The 26717-nt window shown below is 37.9% G+C and overlaps 1 protein-coding gene across 1 annotated transcript in view; it reads left to right on the forward strand.

Annotated features, from left to right (window-relative positions):
* The window catches only part of RIT2 (Ras like without CAAX 2), a 238403-nt gene extending 213257 nt beyond the window's left edge, over positions 1-25146 (forward strand). Inside the window, exon 6 of the transcript XR_008441241.1 lies at positions 25133-25146. The gene's annotated coding sequence lies outside the window, so the exon portion shown is untranslated. The remainder of the gene's footprint in view (positions 1-25132) is intronic.
* Positions 25147-26717: the final 1571 nt, after the last annotated feature.

The raw sequence follows: 26717 nt of genomic DNA on the forward strand, positions 1-26717 counted from the left end.
CTGCAAAATTTATTTTGCTTTTCTCCATCTCCTTCCTGTGAAATAAGTGAAAATATTGTCTGAAAAAAAAAAAAAAAAGACAGACAGAAGAGACCTGACTTCTACCTGGATTATGAAGACATCTGAAATAAGAATTTTGTGAGTTAAGATCACTGTTTTAAAGGTCCACTCTCAAATTAATAGTCAGAAAATGACAAATTACTTTTATTCTTGGATTTTTTTTTTTAAATTTAAAATGCCCTTCATATTACATGGAAGTGAAACTTATGTCATAATGGTTTACCTTTTAATATTACCAAGCTGAATTCTCTGCCCACCCTTCTTAACGATAGAGGAGAATTTACTCACAGAAACACTGGTTGGAAATATCTTCAAAATCTCTTACCTGCAAAGTTATCAAAGCTTTAAAAGTAGGATAAAAATGTACATGTACTCACAAACATTATATATATATATGTATATATGTATATATATATATAATATACATATATATGTATATATGTATGTATGTATGTAGGAATATACAAAATCCCTTTAAAAAATATATCTCTGCCAGGTTTTATTTCCTTTCTTTACACTGACATCAGACGTACTTAACTGATTAACACCTCCCTTCCATGCAGGCCTAAAAAATTCTCTTATTTTATATAAACTGCATCCCTCCCTGCCATGGAATTCAGCAGATTCTGAATTTGGGGCCTGGGAATTTATAGGAGTAGGCACAGACATGGTGTAGGTGTTCCTGCTGCATGCCAGGTCTGAAAGGAGGAAAGAGCCCAACAGTATGGAAGCTGTAAATGAAGTTTATTTACCCGCATCCAAGCACTCAGAGAAACCTTCCTCTGGAATAAATAACAAATTTATATTAAATTGCCATCTATCTGCAAGATGCCAATAAATGGAACAGGAACATACTATTGCACAGCACAATAAAAATAAATACTATTCAATATGCAATATATCAGAAGAGATAATTACACATACCCCCAAGGCAAGCAGGATTTAGCAAAAAGACTGCTTGATACTATTCATAGCATTGCTTGATGGGCTCTTTGGAAGAGCCATAAATCCTCTGTTTTCCTGGCAGATGGAAATAAAGCCAAAGTGATGCATCAGTTAGCCTCAAAATAAGTCCACTGATATTCAGCAAAAATGTGAGATAACAACCCCAAATTCTATATTCACCAGGGAAATTCAGTGCACTCTGTGCTTAATTTTCAATGCTTAGTTATGTAGTCTTCTTGTGCTATCTGCATCCATTGTTAGTCTGACATGATGAATTGCCTCCTCGGGTCTCAGCAAGGATAATTATTCTCTGAGCAGCTCACACAGCCGCCCTCGTTGCACACAGAGAGAATGCAAAAGTCAGGAGAGTTTGGCAAACTAGGAAAAAAAAATTTAAAAAAAAAGAAAGGAAAAAAAAAAAAAAAAGAGATACAAAAGCTACAAAAGAAAACAACAAAAACTTTGGACTGCTTCAGTTCAGCAGGTGATTGAAGTCCAGTGGAGCAGATAAACCCAGCAGGGTTGGAACTAGATGATCTTTAAGATCCTTTCCAATCCAATGCAAACCATTTACGCATAAAGTGTCTGCCTGCCCCCCCACCCCTGTTTTATGACAGTGGTAAGAGGATATTTGACTACAGTCTCACCTCCACTTCTCCCCTAAGCATGAATTTGACATTTTAAACTCTTCATGGCAGAGGCTGAGAACATGATCACCTTACAGACTAGTTGGAGGGCTCGCTCCTCTCCACTCCCCAAAGCAGGGATGGCATTTTAGTATAAGATTTGTGTACATCATAACATACCCAGGAATACTTGTACATAACACTATACACTTACATTTTGCAAGTATAGTAAATTTTTCCTCAATATTCTAACTGGAATCTAAAACTTGTTGCTTCAATAAGCTGCACTATTTGTAAATCTGTGTTCACAAAAGTACCTATTGAACTTGGCCAGACATAGACTGTCAAATTGGTAAACTGTTTTAATTGGGAATTTGTGATCATGATTGTGACCAGAATAACAGTGTAAGCCACACTGTTGCTGCATCTAAGATTTATTGCACGTAACCAGGCTTAAAGTACAGAATTGGGTCTAATCAGAAATTAAACCCAGCCACACCCAACCTTTCTAACTTTTCTAATCTCTGAGAATCATCTGGAAAGCAAAGGGGTCTTTTTTTCCAAATTTCTACGCTCTAAACACATCTCATCAGGGTACAGGGTAGCTGCAGTAAAAGGGGGAAGTCTCACTCTCTGGGCACCTTGTTGTCAGGTGAAATGGGTTCTCTTCCTCAGCCAAGCCATCTGATGGGCAGTGCTAATGCTCACAGCATGGAGGAGATGAACTGCATCAGAGAAGGAGTGAAAAGGAGTGAAAAGGAGAAAAGCCAGCAAGGGCAGGGAGAGATAACACCACTGTTATTGATTTCTTTGTGTGAAAACTGTTCAGATATTGTGATAGGATGTTAATGTAAAAAAACCTACACAGATGAACAGGCAGATACATTAGAACAGATTGATTTTTCACTTTTATTTTCCTTAAATATATTAGTGGGCTTTAAGTGGCCAAAAAATACCAAGAAACTCTCCAGTTAGGCAGCTTCTGAGTGCTAGTATGTGCCAAATGTCCCACCTCACTTCCCCTTTCATTAATAACTGCACTACAGCTCACCAAGGACTTCTGACACTGGAATTGGCCCAATTTACAAAATGCCATTTTACCCTTGATTAGAAACTCAGCCTAAGAGCTTATATGTATACATGATATGGGCAACAAAAAGTGTGGAAATAATAACAGATCTTATCTCTATCACCAGAGGTAAGGAGGCATAGAAAGGTTAAGTGGATTTCTCAACCTGTGGAAGTGTCGAGACCAAAACACCTCAACATCTTCCCTCTGTGCCATGTGCTGACTGGAAGGGATGGAGATATGCACTGACAGGGATGGGCACACTAGAGACCTGGAAGGTTTTGGCTTGTGAAAGAATTACGTTGATTACTTTTGTTATTTTGCCATGCTGAGCGGGAGTTGGATCTCTGGAACCTTTGAGAGTTTGAAGCCAAGCTTACAAACCTGCTCCTTCCTGGAGGGCAAGCAGAAAGATGGGATTCAGTCAATAAGAAGTTATCAGCTGAAATCTTGCTTTGCAGAGTAACTGATCTGCAGACCCATTTCTCTAGAAATCTACACAAATCTTTACTCTTCAAAATGCTTTAGACTAAAAGCAAGCAAACGGCCTAAGCCTGTCCCTTCACAAGCCTCCACTCACCACCTCCTCACAGTAATTTTTAGAGGAGTCCTTTGTGTTTTTCTTTCTATTTTTCTTCATTTACTTCAACCTTTGACAAGTCTGTGTTCTCAGTAGTCACATGGCAGCTGCACCATAATTGTTTGGAATAAATATAATGCAAGCTGCTGCTGTGCTGTTTTCTTGCATGCCATATAAAACTGGAACATATACAAGACATGTAAAATAGCTTTGTAAGGAGCTAGAAAGGATAATGATACCAAAGAAATAGTGGGTGATTGCCCTGGCCTACACATTTATGCTACCAAAATATTGATAACAACAATTTTGGTGGAACAAAGTCCCCAGTAACTCTCTTTTAAATTGCAGAAGTGGGCCAGGATTAAATATTTGCATTTTACACACTGTAAAGTACATAGAACAGAGAAAATATACAAACTATTCAAAGAGATGTTGATACTTTACCTATTTACATTCTTTAGACTTTTCTTCTTCTTGTTTGGTTGGGTTTGTGGTGTTTGGGGTTTTTTACAACTGAAACATAATCTCTATTTCCTTCGAGTTCTCAGAGCCTTGCAGTCTTTCTGTTGTCTACAGGAGATCAGGCTGTTCAGAGGTCTATTAATCTAACACTTGTTTTGATGTCCTTCCCTTATTTTACTCCCAGCACTTCCCTTGCCCTCCACTACAGAAAATACTTTTGTCATAGGCCACAGGGAAATGTGATGATAAGCATTTGATTACTGACTTCTCTCTAGCAATAATGCATTTAGTGTGAAGTATTTATTAGAAGGAAATGAAAGATTCAGGCTTTTTGAGGAACGGTAGCCAGCTTTCAAGATTAACTGACAAGAAAATATATTGTACACTACTAATGGGAGATGTGTCCCATACTGCTGCTATCGAAGCTGCCACACAAAATAATGAAATATTCTACAAAACATGCCTACAAGGTAATTTATACAGAACCAACACTTGTCATACTGTTGGAAGTGAGTGACCTATGCTGTTCTGCTTTGCTCCACAACCTCATTAGTTATGGTGGCTGTGGGGAGCTCTATGGACAGGTGTCCTGGGACTCTGTGATGGAGAGGAGAGGGGTCATAAAGCCAGACCCGTGCTGACTGCTGTCTAAGGCTATTGCAGGGCACATTTTTAAAGTTCCAGTGAAAGTTCCTATATAGAATTGCCACAGTTAACACACAACCCCTGTTCTGAAAGCTGCCCCCAGCCAAGATGTGAAGGGGAATGACCTGTGCTACATCTCACAGGCTGACTAGCTCCCTGCATGCAGTGTCAGTGGAGGACAAACTCAGAGCTACACAGGCTCCTGGGATTTGAGAGTGTATTTTTCCCCTTTCCCTTCTAGCCGGGAACTGAATGGGTACAGCCGTGCCCCTCTTTATATCCTCATTTCCATGTCAATACTAACCTGAAAATGGCTCACCTAGCAGAACAAAGGACCTTGTCTCTGTCATAGAACTCCCTCTTTCCCTCTCTTTGATGTTGAGTGACAAAAGGAGGACATGATAAGCTGAGGACAGGGATGGGGAACTTATCTTGTGACAGGCACTATGTCACTTCACAGGGGACAATGTACAGCACCAACTGCCACCAACAGTCAACATCTAAGCACTAAGCAGGAAATTTCTAAATATAATTCTAACTTTTCTGTTAGTCACCATTTATTTATCTCTCCTAATGCTCATCATCTGCAAAAGCATGCTGGTTACCAGCAGCTTGAGACCAAGGACATGAAAATAAAGAAAATTTACCAGGAAGAAAGCTTTGACGAGATGGAAATAAAATCAAATCCAAATCACCTTTAGTCTGTAATTAAAGAAGTACAGGATTAAATTTAGAGATTATGGAAACACTCATGAGAACGTACTGGGCTGAACAATTGCTATAAATGAAACCCTCTCTTTCTTCTCTTAGCACGTCGGCAAACAACTTGATAAAGAAAAATGCAATACTGATCAAAGTACATGTGTAACTAATTACCTGATTTTACATCCTTCCTCCCCTCTGTGCAGGCATTAATGATGAGCATGAAATACGGGAGTGAGAGCAGATCAAAAGAACATTACCTGAATGTGCATGAATCTCTTACATCCCTGCTTTCCTCCGAAGACTACACTTCTCATCTCTCTTCTGATTTTAGATGCTATTTCACATCTATTATTCTTTTTCGTCTCCTTTTGTTTTGACAGGACTGCGCTGCACATATTGGGGACGTGAACCAATGATTATTTCAGTGTGACACATTCACTTGATTTTAGCTATCCAAGCTTGCAAAATTTGACCAACAAGTCTAAATTTGCTTCAAAATGAGGGCTAAGTTTTCTGTTAGATTGCAATTCAAGACCTCTATCTCAGTTTGAATCTGGCAGCCTCGTGAGCCTAGGAGATATTGGAATGACTTTCTGATCCTGTGTGGGTTTTTTTCTTCCCTTTGTGCAAGCAGCAGAACTCTCATGAGAATATCCATCTTTATGACAATGTCTCTATCTCTTCCTGTAACACTGTTAAAGAATGATTTTTCTTGTGGGATTTCAGCTTCTTTCAAACTGTAATCAACAACAACCCACTTCCCCCATCAAAACATCACATAAAACACACAATAGGAAAAAGCATGTGGTGCATATTCCTTAACTTTGTGATGAAAATGAGATAAAATCTGTAATGCTTCCTAACATCAGCATGTGCTCTCCCAGTTTATTTCACTTTCTCCTGCATTTTTTCCTCTCTCTCTGCCTCCTTGGTAGATCAGACAGTCTTTTAGGCAGCATATTATCCACAGGGCACACACCAAGGACCACTCAGCTAAGCATTTAAAGCAGATGCTCAGTCTGAAAGATGCTGCATACTCCTCTTTTCTAGGCACTCTGAACCAAGCTCCCCACTCATTTTTTCAGTCCATACAGCTTTGTTTCCAGAACCTTCCTAATGCTGCTACTGTTGTTTGGATTTAGCTTTTACAAACACAAATCTGTGCTTTGGTTCCAGCACAGAGCCCCTTTGTTTCTGTTAATCCCAGCACAATTGCTCTAATACATTTGTTTTTACCACAGAACCTTCCTGCAACAGAAGACCCTAGTTGTGTTGCCTCTATTAACTAAGAATAACTGTTGATGAAATTACATCCTCAAGGCCTCTTTCATTAGTTTCTTTTGAACTTCTGAATGCTTTCCCAGGGATTTGATTGCTTTTAGACTGGCACTTCCTAACAAGGCTTTTGATGTAAACTTTCATGCCACTGTTACTATGACAATAGTGTAATGCTCCAGCAGCATTAATTGGAATTTTGATTATTTCCTTGGCTCAGAACACTCTGTGCTTTAATAACTGGTTCAACTGTGCTTCAGATCCATGCTGCAAGGCAAAGCTGAAACCTTTGAGTTAAGAGAGCTACTAAGAGGAATAAATGGAAGATGGAAGTGACATCATAGCACCAACAATATTCCTCTCTATTGTTTATGTGATTCATGAAAATTAGTCATTATATAGAGAAGATGCACATTTTCTTCCAGGCTAGGAAATTATTACATAACTCTACCTATTCTTATACCCAGATTAATTTTCTTTCAGATGCTGGAAATAATGAAAAAGTGTGAATGTGAATTCCCCTTAAACAATTCATGTTTGAACAGGAGTGGATGTGGGGGGCTTTGTAAAGGCATCAGTTATCACCACTGCCAACTTTTAACACTCCTCATTCCTCAGAATTTGAAGGTGCAGCATATAACAAGGCAAGGCATAAATGTTTGATGAGAAATATTTAACTTTTCCTGTCCCAGCTTAGTATCAAATCCCAATTAGATATTGTCAAGGGACATAAATTAAATGTATCACAAAATTAATTAATCAAGAGACAGAAATGAAATGTGTCGCAAAATTAATTAATCTCATTCAACGCTCTTTATTACCAAAACTAGTCCCCAGTTTTAACTCTGAACAGTTCATCATATTTTGGCTACAGGTATGTGTGTGTGCATACATACACATACATCCTTCTTTATTGAAGCCAACCTGTGCACCTTTTAGGCCTAATCCAACACCTTTTTAAATAATTGGATACAAGTATTCAATTCCTTCTATTATTTATTTATTTATTTATATTCCCATATTTCAACCAATATCCAACTAGAAATTTCAGTCTAATTCCTGAAGAGGGAATGCATCTGGACCAGAAAGAAGTTTTTTCCCATCAAAGGTTTCCAGCTAAATTGCACAGGCTCTTTTTGTTGATATTTTTTCTGTTTGTTTGTTTTCTGGGTTTTTTTTTTGTTTGGTTTTTTTTTTTTTTTTTAAGTAATGGAAAATCTCACAAAGAAATTCTTCAATTTTTGAGATTTTTTTTTATCTCTGATAAAGAGAAAGGAAAGCTTTAAAGCCTGTTTGCACAAACAGGCTTGCACCATTACAATAAAATGACTCAGCCTTGCACCATTACAATAAAGGGCTGGCCTTTGGAAGCTTCTCAGAGACATAAAACTAATCAACGAAACTCCCCACCTACAAAACCTGTAGCCACTATTCTGTTCAGTGCTTTTTTTATCCACAATTAAAAAGCTCTTAGCAGCCCAGTCACCAGAACTTACCGACATCAACACAACCAATAAAACAAACCACAACACACACATGTAATGTTATAAAACCTTTTACCTCTTAAGCAACATATAAATATGTGGGAATTTATTTACTTTTTTTTTCTTACTTTTTTTTTTTATTTTTTTTATTGCAAAGCATATTCTGATATTACTGCAGACATGTAGGGATGCATATCTCCAAGAAATCGATGGGAGCTGTCTTGAGTGGTTTGATCAATGGCTGCCCCCGCCCATTTCAGCCTGGTCATTCATCTCCTGTTGTTCTTCAGACAGTTTACAGATTAATAATGAAGCATAAAACCAAGTTAGTGGTAACATATGAGGGCGGGAGGGGGGGAGATGCAAAGCTGAACGTCTCACATTATGGCCACTCTGCACCAGCCATCCATCAGACTGGTTTGCAATCCAACATTTGTGTAGTTTCTGGTGTCTCCTCACAAACACCCACAAATAAAGAAATACAGCTGATTCATAAGAATCCCTCTATTCTACTTATGAAAATGAAACCACTGGCCTTTTAAAGTGCAAATGCAATTGGTCTGGTTCTCCCATCAATCAGACAAAGTAAATCAGAAGTCACTATATTGAATCAAGAATCTATGATGATTTACATTGGTTATTAAAAGTAATTATTCTATGTCAAGTCCAAAACAGCTTTTTTTTAGCTTTTTTTTCTTCAGTTTTTAGTTTTTGAGGCTCTTTCCAAGATACAGGATCAATAATACTACTGGGAAGAAAGTAGATTATTCAGGGTGACAAGTACCCTGCTAAGATCACCTATATTAATTCTATGATTATGGTATGACCTCATCTGGGACAATAAATTTAAAATTTATTCAGTGGAGTCTCAGGCTATTCTACCTAGATGGATACCTATTTTGCTTTATTCATTTATTTCACCTAAAAGAATGTCTAGAAACTGTAAGATTAAAATAAAAATAGAGAGAAGCTACCAGTCTGTGACTCCTTTAACTGCCATATTATCTTTGTGTTCCCACATCAGCTGTTTGTTTTGGCTATCAAATTCACAAGTTTTGCAAGCAAGGTCATGTGTGTCAAGCCTTCCTCAAAAGTAGCTGACACACTATAGCCACACAGCAGATGATAATGAAGACAAGAATAAACAATTTAAAATTCAGCATTTCACTTCAACATCAAAATTAGAAATAGAAAAACAGAGGAGGTCACTAACAACAGGAAATCATTTTAAGACTTTTTTCAGAAGATCTACTTATTCTTTTTTATATACATAATTCATAGGAAAAAATATGGTTGGAGTCTTAAGCAAAAAAGAGAAAATCAATCTAGTGGTATACAAAAATAAAACACTTAGAAATCTCCATTTTTCCACATTCCGTTGCCTGCTAAGACTGTATTTTTGTTTAATATGAAATTGTTTTCATGGTAAAGATATTCAAGGTTATGCTGTAAAAGGAATATGGACAGTTTTCTAGTTATTTCCAAATAAACCAATTATGCTAACTTATTTTTATATATTTTATTTTATTTCCCAAAAATTCACTAAAATCTATGGGTTTTGACAAGTGAGAGAGGGAAAGAAGAAACAGACATTTTCTCTTTACAAAAAATTTACTTCTGCTTGAATTAATTTGCCTTGCCTTTTCATCTTCCTGACAAAGTTAATAAACTCCAGTAAGAATTCATAAGTGAATCAGAATTTGTTAAACACTTGCAAACAACCAGGCAAAGGTGGGCACCAAGAATCTTCACAAAAAGCTTTGCAAGTAGCCAGAGCAAAACACAGCAGCCCACACTGAACAGCCCAACAAAGACTTAATCCACTCAAACCAGTGAATTGATCCCCCTTAAAGAAACTGAGATGCAAACTGTGGTTATTTAGGGGATTACATACACATTTTGGCTCAGTGTCTATGTTGGCCTCCCTATTTCGATAATGCAGGGTGAATGTCATCAGCAAAATTATCAGTCAAATGCAGATATAATAATTGCAAAGAAGCTTTTGACAAGATTAGTTGCCTTGCAGGACCTCTGTGGGAGATTCACCATCCTATCAAGTCCAGCTTTTCACCAGTCTCCAGGTTGCCAACCAGACCAAAGCACTGCTGCCATTAAAAAAAAAAAAAAAAAAAAAAAAAAAAAAAAAAAAAATCTGTGCTGTCTCTCTACTGGGACTGGCTTGGTGGAAATTCAGTTTAAAAACTAAACAAAATAAAAGGGAAAGAGAGGGGAAAAAAAAATACCAAACTCTCTGTTCCAAAAGAGTGAAGGAGGAAAATAGGCCAGGCCGTATAGGGAAATGTGATATGAAGATTTCAAATTTTTATGAAGTATGTGGTAATATAAAAACTGAATAGCAACACATTTTCAGTTTTTTGAAGATTAAACTATTTCTATTTGTCATTTTGGTTAAATATCTTGAGTTACTAGTTCTGCATCCTGTTATGGGTGTTGTAAATGGCTCCAGGTGGTTTGTGATTACTGAGTGGAGAGCAGAGTGAGGACCCTGATCAGAACCAACAGCAACAACATTTAAACAACCACTATCAAAACCAAATGTAACTGAAAGTAAACAGCTATCAGTTTAAAACCTTTGAAACGGTGATATACAAATCATATTATCACACTTAAAGTATTCTCTTCACTTACTGGTTTGGAAAAGGAAAAAAAAAAAAAGTCTTCTACAGAATTAAACATAGTCACAACTGTTGAGAAGTCCTATTGCAATACTCAGCAGAACTAGTCCAAATGTGATTTCATGAGACTGTGCATCAAAAGAGGTTAAGGTCACTATCCAAAACCATGTGTGAATGGTCAACAGCCTCAATGGGCAAATAACAAGGAAGAATCCTCCAGATCCACTCACACATCTCTGGATTTTCAGCTGAATTGTCTGATTTTTCTTTTTTTTTTTTAATTTGCAAATTTGAGCTGGAAAGCTAAGTAGAAACAATTATGGTATTTTCCCTATTCATATCAGGAAGTGTTTTGACTGGAATTTTGTGTTGTATTCTGGCTTTTCTTGTCAGACATGTGTCCCCTTTTGTAGAGGGTGAAAAAAAAAAGACCTAACTAAATGGATAATTAACAGTAGGTTTTTTATAATTCTGCAAAGTGATATGAATATGTCAAAATTTCAGAAGAATCTGCTTCCTATCTTGGGTAAAGTTAGGATGAAATGTACCACAAGAAAGAAAAATTCTGCATCCCTGAGCCTTTATAATTCTGTGAAATCTCATGGAAGAGAATTGTATTGAGAATGCTGTTTTCTGACATTTGGATTTACAGACCAAAGGAAAGAAAATAATCCCCTGGTTGGTTTATACTTTCTTTTCAATTAAATAAAAAATATAGCCTTTTTCTTGCTGTAGCCCCCAAATCAGTTCCACCATACTTTATATATATTAACCTTTTCCTGTTTTGCTCATGTTGAGTGTCTGTGATATGTATTCCAAAGAGACTGACGGAGAATGGAGGAAATATCTTGCTTGTGATCCTAACTGCAGCTATATGAAAGATATAAGAATCACCAGTAAGACAAAATAGCACCAACCATTCAGAAATATCTAAAGGTAATCAAAAGTGGACTCATAAAAATGAGATCCCAGCTGAGAAATGAACTAGAATTGCTCAATATATTCATCTTCAGATCAGTACAAGCAAAAAAACATTGCTGAAAATTGCCTAAATTTCAGGAAAGCACATGCTACAAGCTTTTACAATCTTACATTGAAGATCTGAAATGGAAATACATAAATTTAGAGAAGACATTAATAAATGAAGGTGGGGAAAAAGAAGGGTAATTAAAACAATGTGTAAATAAAATGGAGAAGAGTTGCATTTTTGTTATGTGCAATTTTTTCTTGAAGACTGCTTTTTTGTTCAGAAAATCTGAAACTTTTTTGTATTGTTAGTTTGCATCTGATACAATCAGACACATCAAGTGTTTTCTATATCTGGTTCTGCTATGGGTTGTGTACAAAGCAATATCTGTTATAAATGCTTAAAAAAATAGATTTCCACCTTCCAATAAATGGAAACAGTGCAGAATACACTGGAAAGCTTTGTCTGTAAAATTCAGAGTTAGTTGGAGTGTGCTGCACTAGCAGCTTTACTGCTCTGTTAGTACTTTGTTTACCTGTCAGTGTATTGGAAATGAAGGGTAAATTCCTGGGGTGCCAGTGCAGTGTCAGGGGAAGACTCCTCAAAGCTACTGAACCATAAAGCACCAATTCCAATATTTGCCACCTGCTGGTATTGGTCTTTGTGATTTAGAAACTGAATATAAACATATTCTTCTTCAATCTTCTTTTGTTCCTTTCTCTCTTATTTTTGGTTTATTAGTATTACAGAGGATGAGTTATTAGGGAAATACCTCTGAGAAGTTCTGACTTCTCCAGACCATTAGTTCTTCTGGTTTTCTAATAGTTGCCAATTTTGCTGAATTTGTACGGGTTGAAATGTAAATCACTCCTTGGATTGTGATGGCATAGGAAAATCTTTCCATGTTGAATCAAAAAAAAAAATTCAAATAAATAATGGAGAATACTTGTAAGAGGCAATTATGGCTTTCTTCTTATCTAATACCATGGTTTACCAGGTATCAAGCTGTAGATTATTGCAACTATTTACTAGGGTAGATAGTAAACTTTGACTCTAATAGCACCTGACTTACAGTACATCACATGAATTGGTTTCTGTTATCTGATGCTTTATATTTATGGAGGAGGTAAAGCAGAAGAGATGCTTAACTTCACCATTTTTCTGTGCATAATGCACTACATATATTTCTGTTCTCTCATGTTCCCAATGGGAAAACAAAACAAAACAAAACAAAACAAATGTCTTCATGGATATATAACCAAAGATTTCAACACTGAATAAGAGTTAAATTGCTTAAAATATGTTTGGTCTGTCTAGTCTGGTCAGTGTCTAGTCTGACACAATTTCTGGTCTTATTTTAACAAGCTGGCTTTGGTTAACATAGTTTTTCAATTCACCATAATTTATTAAGAGGCCCAATAAACTTGGTTCTGTTCTTGATTATCTCTCTGAAAATGCTAGCTTAAATTTAGCCTTGTTTAAATAGCACTAAATCAATGAGAGATCAATGTTGAATATAGTACTGCCTCCTGGAGAGACTTTGATCAATGGAGCATTTGGTTGGTTTTATCTGATTGAGACTTGGTCTGAGACTAGACAATTACAGGAAAATAACTCCTTGAAAGTTAATATATTTTCCTTTCCCTTTCCTGTGTGTTCTGACTACAGTGCAAGGGACTTGTGACAAATGCTGTATAATATATGTTATAAAATACTTGCAAAATATATAGTTGTTGATTGTTTCCATAGGCTGCAACGTATTTCTTTTCCAGGGCCCACATCAATATATCTTTGTGTCTGTGAGGATGGAGGAAACTGGGAATGTTAATGCTATCTCTGGCAGTAGTTTTTGCCATAGCTTTTGACTAGGGAAGCCCTGTCAGCTATTAAATTGCCCTGTGGGGCCCAAATGTCAGCATATGAAACCCACAATTTGTAATTCTAAAAAAACCAAATTATTTAAAGGTAACTGAATATGCCCGTATAAGCTACATAATCTATAAAATCAGTACTTCTCCTGGATGTTTAGAGATGGATTGACATCTCTTTGAGCTCATGTGTCTACAGGACCACTTTAGGGGCATTCAAGTAAAGGAAGAGAGGGGCTGCCAGGGACCAAGGCTTCATATGCCATGGAGGTGGGGAAGGGTCTAGAGGGCAAATTCTATGATCAGCAGCTGAGGGAGCTGGAAAGGGGCTCAGCCTGGAGAAAAGGAGGCTCAGTGGGAACCCTGTGGTTCTGCACAACCCCTGACAGGAGGGGACAGCCTGGGGGGTCGGGCTCTGCTCCCAGGGAACAAAGCAGAGAACAAGGGGAAATGGCTCCAAGCTGCACCAGGGGAGATTCAGGATGGAAATCAGGAGGAATTTCTTCATTGAAAGGGTAGTTGAACACTGGAAGAGGCTGCCCAGGCTGGAGTCCACATCCTTGGAGGTGTCCAAGGAATGACTGGACACTGGACACAGCATTCAGTGCTGTGGGCAAAGTGACAAGGTGGGGAGCTGTCACAGGTTGGACTCGATGGTCTCAGAGTTCTTTTCCTACCTACACTATTCTGGGATTCTGTATTGACAGAAAGCTTCTTTCTCCCTGGAGATTTTCACTCCCATGATTCACGGAAAGTTGAATATCCAAACTACAATCCCAGCAGCACACAGTAGTAGGACTCCTCACAAGGATATGAAGAGCATTCATCTAAACCATGTTTGTTTGTTTGTTTTTTTTCACACACCCTAATCCATGTGGTCCTAGTCTTCTTTGTAGCTGTATTGAAGACACTGCTACTTACAATTTATGACAGAGAGTTTAGAAATAATTCTTCAGGCCAGTCTGTAGTTACACAAACTCCAGATTAGGCAGTATGAAGAACAACTCCCCTGCTGGGCCTCAAAAGGGTAATCCTTGCTTATCTCACTTCCATGTCACAGGAATGACAGCATTGCTTGAGGCATTCATGGACTCATTAAGGTTGGAAAAATCCTGTAATATCATTACATTAATGTAATGATATTATATTAATATTATATTAATATTAGATTAATACAAGTCCAACCATTAACCCACTTCTGCCAAGACTACCAGTAAACCATGTCCCAAGCGCTACATCCACAGGATTTTTAAATACCTCCAAGGTTGATGAGGTTGTAGAAACAACTGCCCTGGGTAACCTGTTCCAATGCTTGACAAACCTTTCAGTGAGAAAAATTTTACAGGTATGCAATCAAAACCTATCCCGATGCAGCTTGAGGCCATTTCCTCTTGTCCTGTACTTTGCTCCCTGGGATCAGAGCCCTACCCCCACCTGATTGCACCAACCTGTAAGGGACCTGTGCAAACCCAGAAGTTTCCCCGAGCCTCCTTTTCTTCAGGATAAACAATCCCTGTTCCTTAAACTGCTCCTCGCCACACCTGTGCTCCATGCCCTTCTCCAGACATGCCCCAGGAACCCAATGTCTTTTTTGGAGTAAGTGGCCCAAACTGAACACAGGATTCAAGAAGTGATTTCACTTTTACATCAGACAGAGAATGATCTACTATTCAGATTTCCATACTGCAGTTTTGCAGGATCCTATACTCTGCATTTTCCACAGCACCACCGTGGTGAGATGTTCAGCCTACTGTCAGCAGGAATCTCAGAGCTGCTGTAAAACCACTGAGTTCCCTTTCTGGAAATAGCCCATATTTTTTCTTTTCTGTGAAATAACTTTTACATTTTTAGCATTGTTTCATAATTTCAGTCTCTCTCTGCACATTCAAATACCAATTTATCCCAAATGAAATGATGGAATCCTCATTATCCATGCAACATTTTCAGAAACTCACTCTAGAAGTCAGTAGTCCTTTTATCTGCATCTGCATTTTTATAGTTCTATCTCAACAATTCTAGTGTTATATCATTGTAATATAAACATTTTTCCTAATTTCCTGGTGTCCACTGTTAAATACTTTGAGGACACTGCTTGCATTCTCCACAGAAAAACACTTAAAAAGTAACCTTAAAAAGTACAACTTATTGTATTTAAAAATACAAATATGGTCAAAAATCACAGAAAAGTCCCAAAAGAAGGGACTCCCAAAACATCTTCTGGGAGCAGACATCCTGGTTTAATTGACAGCAGGAAAATTTAAGGTTGCTTAATAAGCTGCATTTCTCCAGTCGTTCTCGGCCCAGAAGTCAACACAGACTTCTTTGCTTGCAGACATCAACTCAGGGTGTGCAGTTAACCCTTGGAGCCTGCAGTGTTCTGCACTGTCCTGAAACGCTCCCCTTCCCTGTGTGACAATCTGTTATAGCCCAGTGCCAACGCCAGCTGGCAGGTAATTTTCCTGTGGAAGACTTTTCTTCCCAGTGAGCGCTGTCATGGTAATATTCAACCCCAGCCATGTAGTTAAAAGAAATTGAAAGGAATAGTCATTTCCCGAGGATGCCTCAACCCATCCAGAGACAGGCGTGCGAGATGGGATAAATCACTTTTGGAGATACTTTCATCTCTTTGCCAATTAGAAATTAGACTACACACCAGACTTTTATGTGCATAAAGCTTGTTGGGATAAATCTTACTCCAAACATTTGAGTTCTGCGACAGGCAATTCCAGTAACAATAACTATAAGGCTGCCTGAGATAGAGATACATTGGAAAACCAGATATTGTTGCTCACAGATTATGGGGAAAGAAAGAGAGGAACACGGCCAGATTTAACTTTACACATAATGAACTTACAGAAGGAAAGACAGGAGAATCAAACTCTCATTTAGGATTAAGGAAGAAAGACACAGCTTGAATCTCCAGGATGTGGACAGACAAAGTGTAACACTATTGATCAAACACCTTGTGTAGCTGGCCATGGGTATTTAGAGTAAATCCCCAGTCACCAGCATCCCACCTTTTAGAATAGCCTAGCTGGGATCCAGTGGAAGGCATTATCTGTGGGTTTAATTTTACTGCTGCATCAGGAGCTTTTGAAAAATATGCTTTCAATAGCCCTATAATTCATTGTAGATCATAAAGAAAAAAAAAAAGACAGTTCAAGTGAAAAAACAGGACAGACTCTAACAAAAATAGCAATGAATTCTCTCCCACACAAAGGAAAAAAAAAATAATCAAGTGCTTCGTGAAATGCCTTGTGCCAAAATACCTGACATTACCATTAGTAAGAAAATTCTGACCTTTGCCTTGTCCTAGTTTTACCCATAGAGTATTTGGATGTCAACCCACATACATGGGACCAAAAGCAGATAGTATTTCCTTTCCTGTGACTCTTTTCAGGCATGGAGTCTTCCATTTAAAACCTTATTTCAGGCTAAAATTCTTATATATATTTATACATGTATGTTTAGTTACAATGTAGATGGTTACATATAAGTCTGCTTCAGTTCAGAACAAAGGTTCTGAATTTAAGATGATTGATTATTCATGTTATTTCACTCTACTTATCTATTTCAGTTACAAGGTAACTAAGATGACTGTTGTGTATTTCAGTCATCTTGAAATCCCATTGGGATCCTGATTTGGTTTGTTCCATTTCCTTAACTTTTCTCTTCTCCAGAGATGATGTTTCTCGTTGACCAGCTGGAATACTGCTGGATTCCTTAAAAGAGAACTCTCCCCCAAAGCATGCCCAGTTTTCAGTTGTCTTTGAAGCTGATTACAACTGTAGCCTGTTGTACCAAGGTCAGAGCACAATGCCTGCTTGGCTCCAGCTCAAGGGAAAATGATAAATATGTCTGAGCAAAATAAGGATTAGTCTCAAATAACTATTTCATACAATGAATGCTGCTTTCAGACAGCATCATTAGTCCAAACAAGGAGTGGAAGAGATGTATCTGACAAACAAACACATTTATCTGCCTTGGTTATAAGACTACCTTTCCTATTTTTAATTAGTATGAGACCTCCACCTTTGCAGTTCATCGAGGTGCACCGTGGTTGATTCATGCTTTTTGTCCCTACTCACAATAAGGAGAGAATTATGTTCATAATGACTTTGCATTTGACAAGAACCATGAAAGTCTGGGTAGACTGTATCAAGATAGTTGTGCTGCAAAAGTGTTCACACTTGCTTATAGGCCAACATTTTCATTGGTAATATTATTTATATGAAATATAAATAACATTTTTTCAGTTTTTACTTTTCTAGTCCTCCTGTCTTGTCCAAGAAAAAGGAAAGGGTAATTAATTCTTTTAATGAATAATTATAAAGTTCTAAAATTTGCAGCATGAATATTGTGGGACATGTTGGAAATGCCTTATTCTACCAAAAAAATTTTACCAGAGAAATTTTCCTGAGATACTGCAGGAGGTGATGCACTATATACACAATGAAACTCATTAAATGTCACATTTTGCTGCAGAAGTCCAAGTCCATTCATTAAAATGTCCTGGTTTAGATACCAAATTTAATGGAATTTCTCTATAAACTCCAGCCTCCTTATCTTTTTCCTGTTAGTTTCTGACATGCTTTTTTGTCAGTTAGATGATGGTAAATACATAAGCGATGATGTGACAATTTTAGGACAATGCACTGAGTTTATTATCACAGTTTTGAGGAAATCTACTTTGAGTGTAGGACAAAGACGCCACTTTTGTTTCATTCATAACAGAGAAAATGCAAAACTTACAGAATATAAAGGCTTTAGATGCTGTTAAGCAAGAAAACTAAGATAACAGCTTGAAAAGCAAGGGGGGAAAATAAAAAGTGGAATTAATTGCATTATCCTGAAATAGGTGCAGAGCAGTCAAATCCTCTTCCCACAGTAAGGTCTTGTTCTCACTGAGGTAACCAGTAATTTGGCCTAAGCAAGGATGGCTTTAATATTAAGCACTGGCACTTCATCTTCTAGTCAGGTAGCAAAGACAAATCATTGTCTTCCTGTCAAGCATACTGGGGAAAAAAGGATTAAGAGCTATAGTTTAAATGATAAGATTGAAATAGTCTTGAAAATGCAAACATTTGCTGGCAGAAAGACAGATGTAAAGCAAACAGTCCATGATCTCTGTCTGATTTTAGAGGTTTTACAACATTTGATGGAAGACAAGAACGTCATTCTTTACCATGTAATGTCTCAATAATTTCTGCTTTGTTTTTCTTCTTAGTAGACTTGTTTAACACTCTATCACTTGCTGCCCTGGCTTCAAAACCACAAAGTTTTAGCCAAACCTTTTCTTCTGGTTTGATTCACAGATGTCTAAACATTTTTCTCTTGGAATTATTGTTTCAAAGGGGAAAAAAACACAAGTAGGAGATTAAAACTGCATATTTAGTTTTCATCCTGACTACAATTTCAGTGTTCAACATTTTTGACTGCTATTTTAAGTGCTGGGAAAAGGACAAATTGGCTCAAAGCAAATGTTCATGCGCCATTGAGCATACAAAAATACAAGGTATTTGATGTGAATTCACATGGAACTATGGAAACAATATTCCCCTTCTCTTTATCACATTATAACTACAGAAGAGGAATTCCTTTTGGACTGCTATAAGTCAGCAAAAAAAAGGTCCCTTATTAAAGAAAAAAAAAAAAAAGAAATAAAAAGAAATTAATATCCAGCAGTATCAGCCTGAAAGCAAAATGAAAGCTACTGTGTCAACTGTGAAGGTCTGAATGAGTTAGTACATGCCATTTTTATACTTTATTTCAGACTGACTGGAGTATATATCTTGGGAATACACAAAATTAGAGCCTTGTTTTAGCAGTCTTATTAGGGCAAAAATTACCTTTGAAACTGAGTGAATAGAGAGAGACCTAACATATTTACAGGGCCCAGACTTGAAAAAAAAAAAAAAGGAATTAACTGTGTAAGAATTGATTTATAGTATCCAAACTCATAGTATTATCTTGTAAGCAGACACCAAAAACAGTTCCAACAGGGACAGCATTAGAACTCAAGGGGAAGGACTGGAATAATTGATCCCATCTGTTAACATCCCAATCACTACCAATGATCAGCTCAGGGCTGCCTTGAACAGATCAAGTAGATTTTCAAAGAGTGACTATTAACAACAATCTGTTTAGAGAGATGTAAAAACTTAGGTCCATTGGAGATCTTATACTTCCAGCATTCTGTAAAGACAGAACAAAAGGTTTAAAATTTATCTTAATAGTCCCATGTGTTACTTATATTGCCCAGAACTTCAGGGCTGCAGTACATGAAAACAAAATGTTAAATTTTACTTAAGTAAAAGAAAAGTAAAATATTTCCATTAATAATCCAGGAAGAATTATGGTGCATATGGGAAACAATTATTAGTTTTCATAAATAAATTGTATCAATTTCCTAGATAATCACACTGCACTTGCTTGTTTCTTTGGGTTTTTTTTTAAGAAAGAAATTTAAGTATAACAGGTTTGTTGGAAGGGACCACAGTGGGGTCATCTGGTCCCACCTCCCTGCTCAAGCAGGGCCATCACAGAGCACAGGGCACAGGATTGTGTCCAGAGGGGTCTGGAATATCCCCAGTGAGGGAGACTCCATCCCCTCTCTGCACCATCTGTCCCAGTGCTGGGTCACTGCCCAGGACAGAAGTTCTGCCTCATGTCCAGGTGGAACTCCCTGGGCTCAGTCCCTGCTCATTCCTCTGGTGCCATTGCTGGGTGCCCTGAGCAGAGCCTGGGCCCTGCTCTGGCCCTCCCTGCACACAGGGACAGACAGGGATGGGGTTCTCTCTCAGCTGGGGCTCCTCTCCAGGCTGAGCAGCCCCAGCTCCCTTGGTGTTCATGGATGCATCTTATAAGGGACAATGGATTTGTGGGTTTTGTGTTTGCCTGGCTTCTCCCTGACCCACTCCTCCTTGAGCTAGGGAAGATCTTCCTCCCAAGATTCTTTTGCCCCGGTCTCCTGTGCCAGAGATCCCTGGGGGTTGGTCTTATCAGTGAAGACTGATGCAAGGAAGGCATTCAATAATTCTGCTTTCTCTGCCTCCTCTCTTAGCAGGGTCACTCTCCATTTACTAATGGGCCCACATTACCCTTTGTTTTTCTTTTGTTATTAATGTATTCAGAAAGCCCTTTTGAGTTATCCTTGACAGCCTTGGCCAGATTTAATTCTTTTTGGGCCTTGGCCCATCTAGTAGGAGAGCTGGGGAGACTAGTGCTAGTGTATGCAAATCTGAAAAAGAGTTTAAGCAGTAAAGTGCTTAAAAAATAAGGGCATGAACTTAAGTAATAGGAAAGTTGGGGTCCCAGAGAGTTTAGCAGAGAAAATTCTACGCATAGAGGATAAGTGATGTCCTAAGCGGGACTCTGACAGACTTTCCTGAAACCTGAATGATAGCAACCCCTCACTCCTTTTTGGGTTTTTTTTTGGAACAAGGGATTAAACAAGCCGTTTGGGAGCGACAAGTGAAGATGAAGGTGCAGAAGGATCATAGAATTGTTCAGGTTGGAAAAGTTCTCTAAGATGATCAAGCCCAGCCATTAACTCAGCACCACTGTGCTCATCACTAAACCACATCCCTAGGTGCCACATCCATATCTTTAATTACCTCCAGGGATGGTGACTTCACCACTGCTCAGGGCAGCCTGTTCCAATGCTGGACAATCTTATCCATGAAAAGGATTTTGTTTTTTTCCCTAATATCATAATTAAACATCCCCTGACACACCTTGAGGCCATTTCCTCTTATTAGACAGAGCCAGGGAAAACAGAAGCCTGGGTTTTATTTGTATAAATACCATTACTGTGCTTTAGTTAATATTTCCATTTTCTAGCAACTACAACACCACCTAAAAGTCCAAACTCCAGGTTACATGCAGGACTAAATTCTCATGAAGACATATGACAACTTTATGCTTCTGTACACCTTTGTGTATTCATAAGAGAAGTTATAAATGTTAAATAACCATCTGACCCATTAGAAAAGTAAAACTATCAATCATCAGAATTCCTCCTGGCTGCAGTGTCTCCTTCACAGCTCCATGAAGCTGAGGACACGAGTGCCATGTGTGCTCCCTGGGGACATAAAGAGCGTCACATTCCCATCATGAAAGCAAAACTCTTCCTCATTAGGTTACATATCTGTCACAACACACTGATCAATCTCTTGGTGTGACATTTGCAGCCAGCACAGAACAAAGACTACAAATGCCATCAAAACACAAAATAGAGCAGCAAAAAAGCTTTGTTTGGGGGAAAACACCCACAAAGTGACCAAAAAAACCCCATAGCAAGAGAACAGAGACCCATCAGTGCCATCCCTCCTCCACTCCTGTGTCCTGTTCTGATGTTCACACACACAGACATGATCACAGACAGCTGGCACAGCACTTGCCATGAAAAAAATTGACGCTGGCATTCACCATATTATTTTGAAATGTATTCAGAGTGCTGTTTAAATTTTAACCTATGATAAAATCAGAGAGGTTTGCACATCTCAGTTGCCAGATTTGCTCTCCCAAAATTCCCAATTCTAATGAGTATACTTGAAAATTATTTTCCATGGGACAACTGTCCTGTAGAGGAGGGAAGCAGAGGGTTACTGCAGCTTTCCTTAGGGTGAAACCTTGGTGAAATCCTCTTACTTGATTAAAACCCACCACTCATAGGACAGGAAAAGTCAGTCTGTCTAATGGTGTGTTACGTCATGCAGATCTTCAAAATTCATGTTTCTGCTAAAATTTTGTAAATTCTTCCTTAGTTTTTTAACTCCCTGGTTGGATGTACAGCAGAGTGATAACCAAAACAAAACAAAACAAAACAAAACAAAACAAAATCACAAACAAACAAAAAACCCACAAAAAAAAACGTAGATGAGAGATTGCCTTTTATGCTGCAGAAACTCATTGCTAAAGAACATACCACAGATTCTTCTAAATGCATGGATTTTGACCTACCTAATTATTGAACAAATTGGGCCCTTGGCATTGCTGAGCAAACCAAACCCAGGGAAACTCTAGTCCTGTAAGGGCAGAGGCGCTTTGTCCACATTTCCTCCTGGGCATCCCAGACAAGGAGCCTGGCAGATGGTCAGAGCTGTCCACTCTGCCATCCACCAACCTCCCCTACCAACTCTGCTCAGCACATCCCCTTTGTGGGCTGCTCCCTTCATGGTGACTGATTCATCACTGCTCACGGCGCAGGAATCCAAGGGTAGGATTTGTCTTATCTCATTTGAGCTATCTAAAGGTTAGAGATCTAAATCTGAGCTGGTCACCCTAGGCTTTTTTTTTTTTTTTTTTTTTTTTTTTTTTGTCAGTGGAAATAGGACAGAGGGATGAGTCTCTGGAGATGTTTATCTCCTAGTGGTGTGAATCACCATTTATATAAAGCACCTTCTGTGATGTTAGAGATCAAGTTTATGCTCTATTGTGTTATAGCTAATTCTCATACCAAAGCACCTAATAAGTCTCAGGCATGACCCGTCACCACAGTATGACTACAGCTCTCTGCTTTATTCAAAGTGGATCCTTGTAGTTTCTCTTGATGGAAATTTCCTGTGTTTTTAACATTAGTTTGAGTACAAGACAGAGAAATGGTCACTATTTATATTTCAAATGGTATTTTCTAAGGCTTACCTATAAAAAAGATATTTTAAAACTTTAAAAATTTGATATTTCCACACAAACTTCACATATAAAAAATTAGGACATCCTAGAGACTCAAAAGAAATAACTTTTAAATAAAAAATAGAGCTGATCAATAAAATGTATCCTATTCCTGTGTATTCTTCTTTCTTAGGCAGTGATTCAATACAGAAATTTCTTCTATAATGTGTTGAACGGGATAAAAGAGGTTAAAAACCAAAGCAAAGTAAAATCTTACAATATTAAATTCTAATGAATGCAAAGACCTTGAAAACATCAGTGGCTCTGCAAGCCAAGTGCTGATCCCTTTGATAGAATATGCACGGATAAAATGGTTAGTAGCTGAAATGCTGTGGCACAGTAATAATTGCTTTGCACCTGTAATTCTATCTCTCATTTCCCTATTTACTGTTTGATGCTTTTGTTTATCACAGAGTCATATTCCAGTCTCTTCATTTGTAGTCCATTTCTGCAAAATAAAGCATGCTGAATGTTGAAAGGCACAAAAGAACATGATAATAAATTAAACAATATTTCCTTCTCACACTATTTTTTTCCTAAGCACAAAAGCATTTTCTCTTGTTTTCTTTTTCTTTTTCTTTTTCTTTTTCTTTTTCTTTTTCTTTTTTTTTTTTCTTTTTAATTAATTCCTGTGTGGGATCCCAGGGTTTGTTCCTCTCTCATTATATAAAAACTTGACAACTTTTGGCAATTGTTAACATTATTATTTTACCATCACTGCTATTATTTTGCCATCACTGTTATTATTAGGATTCAAATCAAATTTTGTAAATTAATAAGCTTGTATGGAACTTATCTGAATGCAAACCAAATTATAATTAAGGTTTGGAAACTTCTGCTTTGCATGGCAGGAAGGCAGTTTTTCCACACAAGTCATGAACAGAAATTGTTATGGAGCACAAAGGGAGATGTTAGCTACTGTTCTTAGTGAGGACTAAATTTTGACTGAACCAGTGAAGTTAAAGGCACAAAAAATTGATGGGTTTAAGAACCAAAAGAAGGTTGAAGAAGAAAAGGGAAAAAATGTCACACCTCCAAAATAAGTGCACATTCAGATTTTCATGGACAGATGAAAATCAGACTTAAGTGAAGCCATCTGAGCTTGCTGTCCTGAGTGCTTATGATCTTTGCTGGTCATTATAGGTCACAGTCAAACATTGTAAATATTTTCCTGACATGCTCTGGAGCCCTTCAGGAGACCCTGGTCAGGACCTGGGGACAGGCCCCCATTGGGAGCAAAGTTGTCACCAAGAAGACAGGAAAGGGGAAACAAAGGGAACGTTGGAGTAAGTGACAAAAGGAGAAAGAAAAGACAATTTGGAGATGTTTCAGCCAGGAGGTATCCCCCATGCTGCTGACACAACACAGGAGGAGGAGGAGGAGGAGGAGGAGGTGGAGGAAGCAGCCGTTGAAGGTGAACATCCTGGCAGCAGAGCAACAGTGGGATGACTGCTCATCTTCTGCTGAGAACAATCACATAATGTCAGTTAGTGACCACTTGATGATGCTTTCTTATACAATGATTGCACTCAGGACCAGTAATGAGAAGTTTAGAAATTAGAAGTGTCTTTAATGAAGGATATTGCTTCATCATGAAGAAAAAATTCTCAGCCTTCACTTCACCGTATTATCTTCTGATACTATTATTTATACTTCAGATATTTGCATGTTTATAATTAATTTTTTGTCTGCAAATTTCTGGAAATGTTTCTATGTGATTAGCACTGCTTAGGCAAATTATAGGTGTACTCTTTTTGCACCCAATATTTCAGGCAACCAAGTTTGCACTGTTTTCTGTACTTTTTCTTCCGTTTACCCCTACTTTTCAGCAAACTTCTTCACTGTAATCTGTGATTTAAAAATTAATAGCTTGTTCTCTTTTCCACCAAAATATAATGTTGATAGATCAGCATTTCCAAAATCATTTAGAGCCATCAGTGTCACTTCTAAAGTGGTTGCAAGAGTTACTGAAAAGTCTTCTCCTGTGGTAACTGTAGGGCTCCCATCTGACTATTCAGCTGATGACTGAAAGAATTAAATTTTAGTTTCTTCAATCACTGAATTTAACATTTAACATTAAACTCTGTCGCATGAGACATTATGAACTACACAACACTTTTCAGGAGGAAATAAAGGCTTAATGTTGTTGGTAAAGTGTGCACATATTCAAGGAAGCAGAGAAAACAAACTTAGAGAAAAGGACCCAGCAATGAAGAGGACTTATAGAAAAGGATATGAGACAAGGAGGAAGAGCACATTAATTAGATGGGAGAAAAGGTAAAGAATAAGAGACAAGGTCCAACATAAATATTTTTGAGCATTGTTAGAGCCAGCACACACACAGACAGTAAGAAAGAGCTACCACAGTTTCCATATATTTACTCTGGGTAGGTAAACCACCAAGTATACCCCAGGTCACTCTGAACTGGTGAAGACCATTAGCACTGTGTAACGACTCCCCCTTCCAGGAGACCCCCTGATAGAGTTGTAACACCTAAGCATGGCTGCACTGAGATGCCAATTTAATTCATCTTCAGAAATAATTTTTTTTTTTTTTTTTTTCCCAGAAATCTTTGATAGAAATTTTCTGGAGTCTTTTCTCTTTTTGCTTTTGTGCGCCTGGATGTTTAAATCAATAATCAACTCAGTAATAGAGAACAAAGTTAAGTAATTTGTGCCTAACTTTTGTAAATAAGGGCAGAATTGCTATAGTAACAGCAGAAGGCACTCAGTCACTGTGACAAAAGTGTGGCAACCTGATAGCAGAGGCTAATGAGGGTGTTCAATTTCAGCTGAATTTCATTAAACTCAGCTTCTCTGCACTGCAAGACAGGAGGAGGGAGGGAAGAGAAAGGGAGGAGTGGCCACCGAGGCAAAGACTAGCCTAATATTCAACTTAATTTGGAAGTGAAATTTGTCTGAAAAAGATAGGAAAGGTTAAAAAATGTGAGAGGAACACAACAAACAACAACACAAAACAAAGACAAAAAGAAAGTGTTTCTGTACTGTGGCTTTTTTGATGAAAAGAAGAAAAGTCCCATGCCTAAACTATAATTTCCTTCAATTTCTCTTTATCTTTCTGTTGAAATGGCTAGTATTTATTATCATCAGAAATGGACTCTCAAATCAGGAAAAGGCTTAGAGGACTTAGTTTGGAGTCTATAATTATTGAAAATAACACTGCTGAGGTAAAGGGGCCCATGTGCACTTCAGAGAGTGAGGAGCTGGATGTGCACCAGGCAGCACTTGGGAGTCACAAAGAGTCTTGGACACGTTGTTCATCTTGGAAAGAGCTCTGGAGACCTTCCCCTGACAATGCCTTGGAAGTACTTCTGAAAATCTGGTTGATTTGCAAACAATAATAATAATAATGGGTTTAGGTGTGTGAGCTGGAGCACTGAGGTTTGTCACTTTGGGTATAAAGAGCTTTGGGGAAGGATTATATACAAAAAGCTGTCAAAAGCGTTTTGTTGTCTCTAGCTATAAAACACTTAGAAGAAATAAAGTGTTTCCATTAAGAATGCATTTTCTTTGACCAGTGTTGAAGTAGAGGAAAAGAAATAACAGTCCAAATCACCCTCTTGCAATTACTTGGGCAATGTGCTTTAAAACCCACTCCAAGTGTGTCCTGTTCCTAGAGCTGCTGAAAGTGGGAGGTTGTCACCTGGATTTATGAACCTGCCTATTACAAAACATTTATGGGCAACTCTAACTGATGGT

This window comes from Vidua macroura, chromosome Z, assembly GCF_024509145.1.
Source record: "Vidua macroura isolate BioBank_ID:100142 chromosome Z, ASM2450914v1, whole genome shotgun sequence".
Lineage (NCBI taxonomy): Eukaryota > Metazoa > Chordata > Aves > Passeriformes > Viduidae > Vidua > Vidua macroura.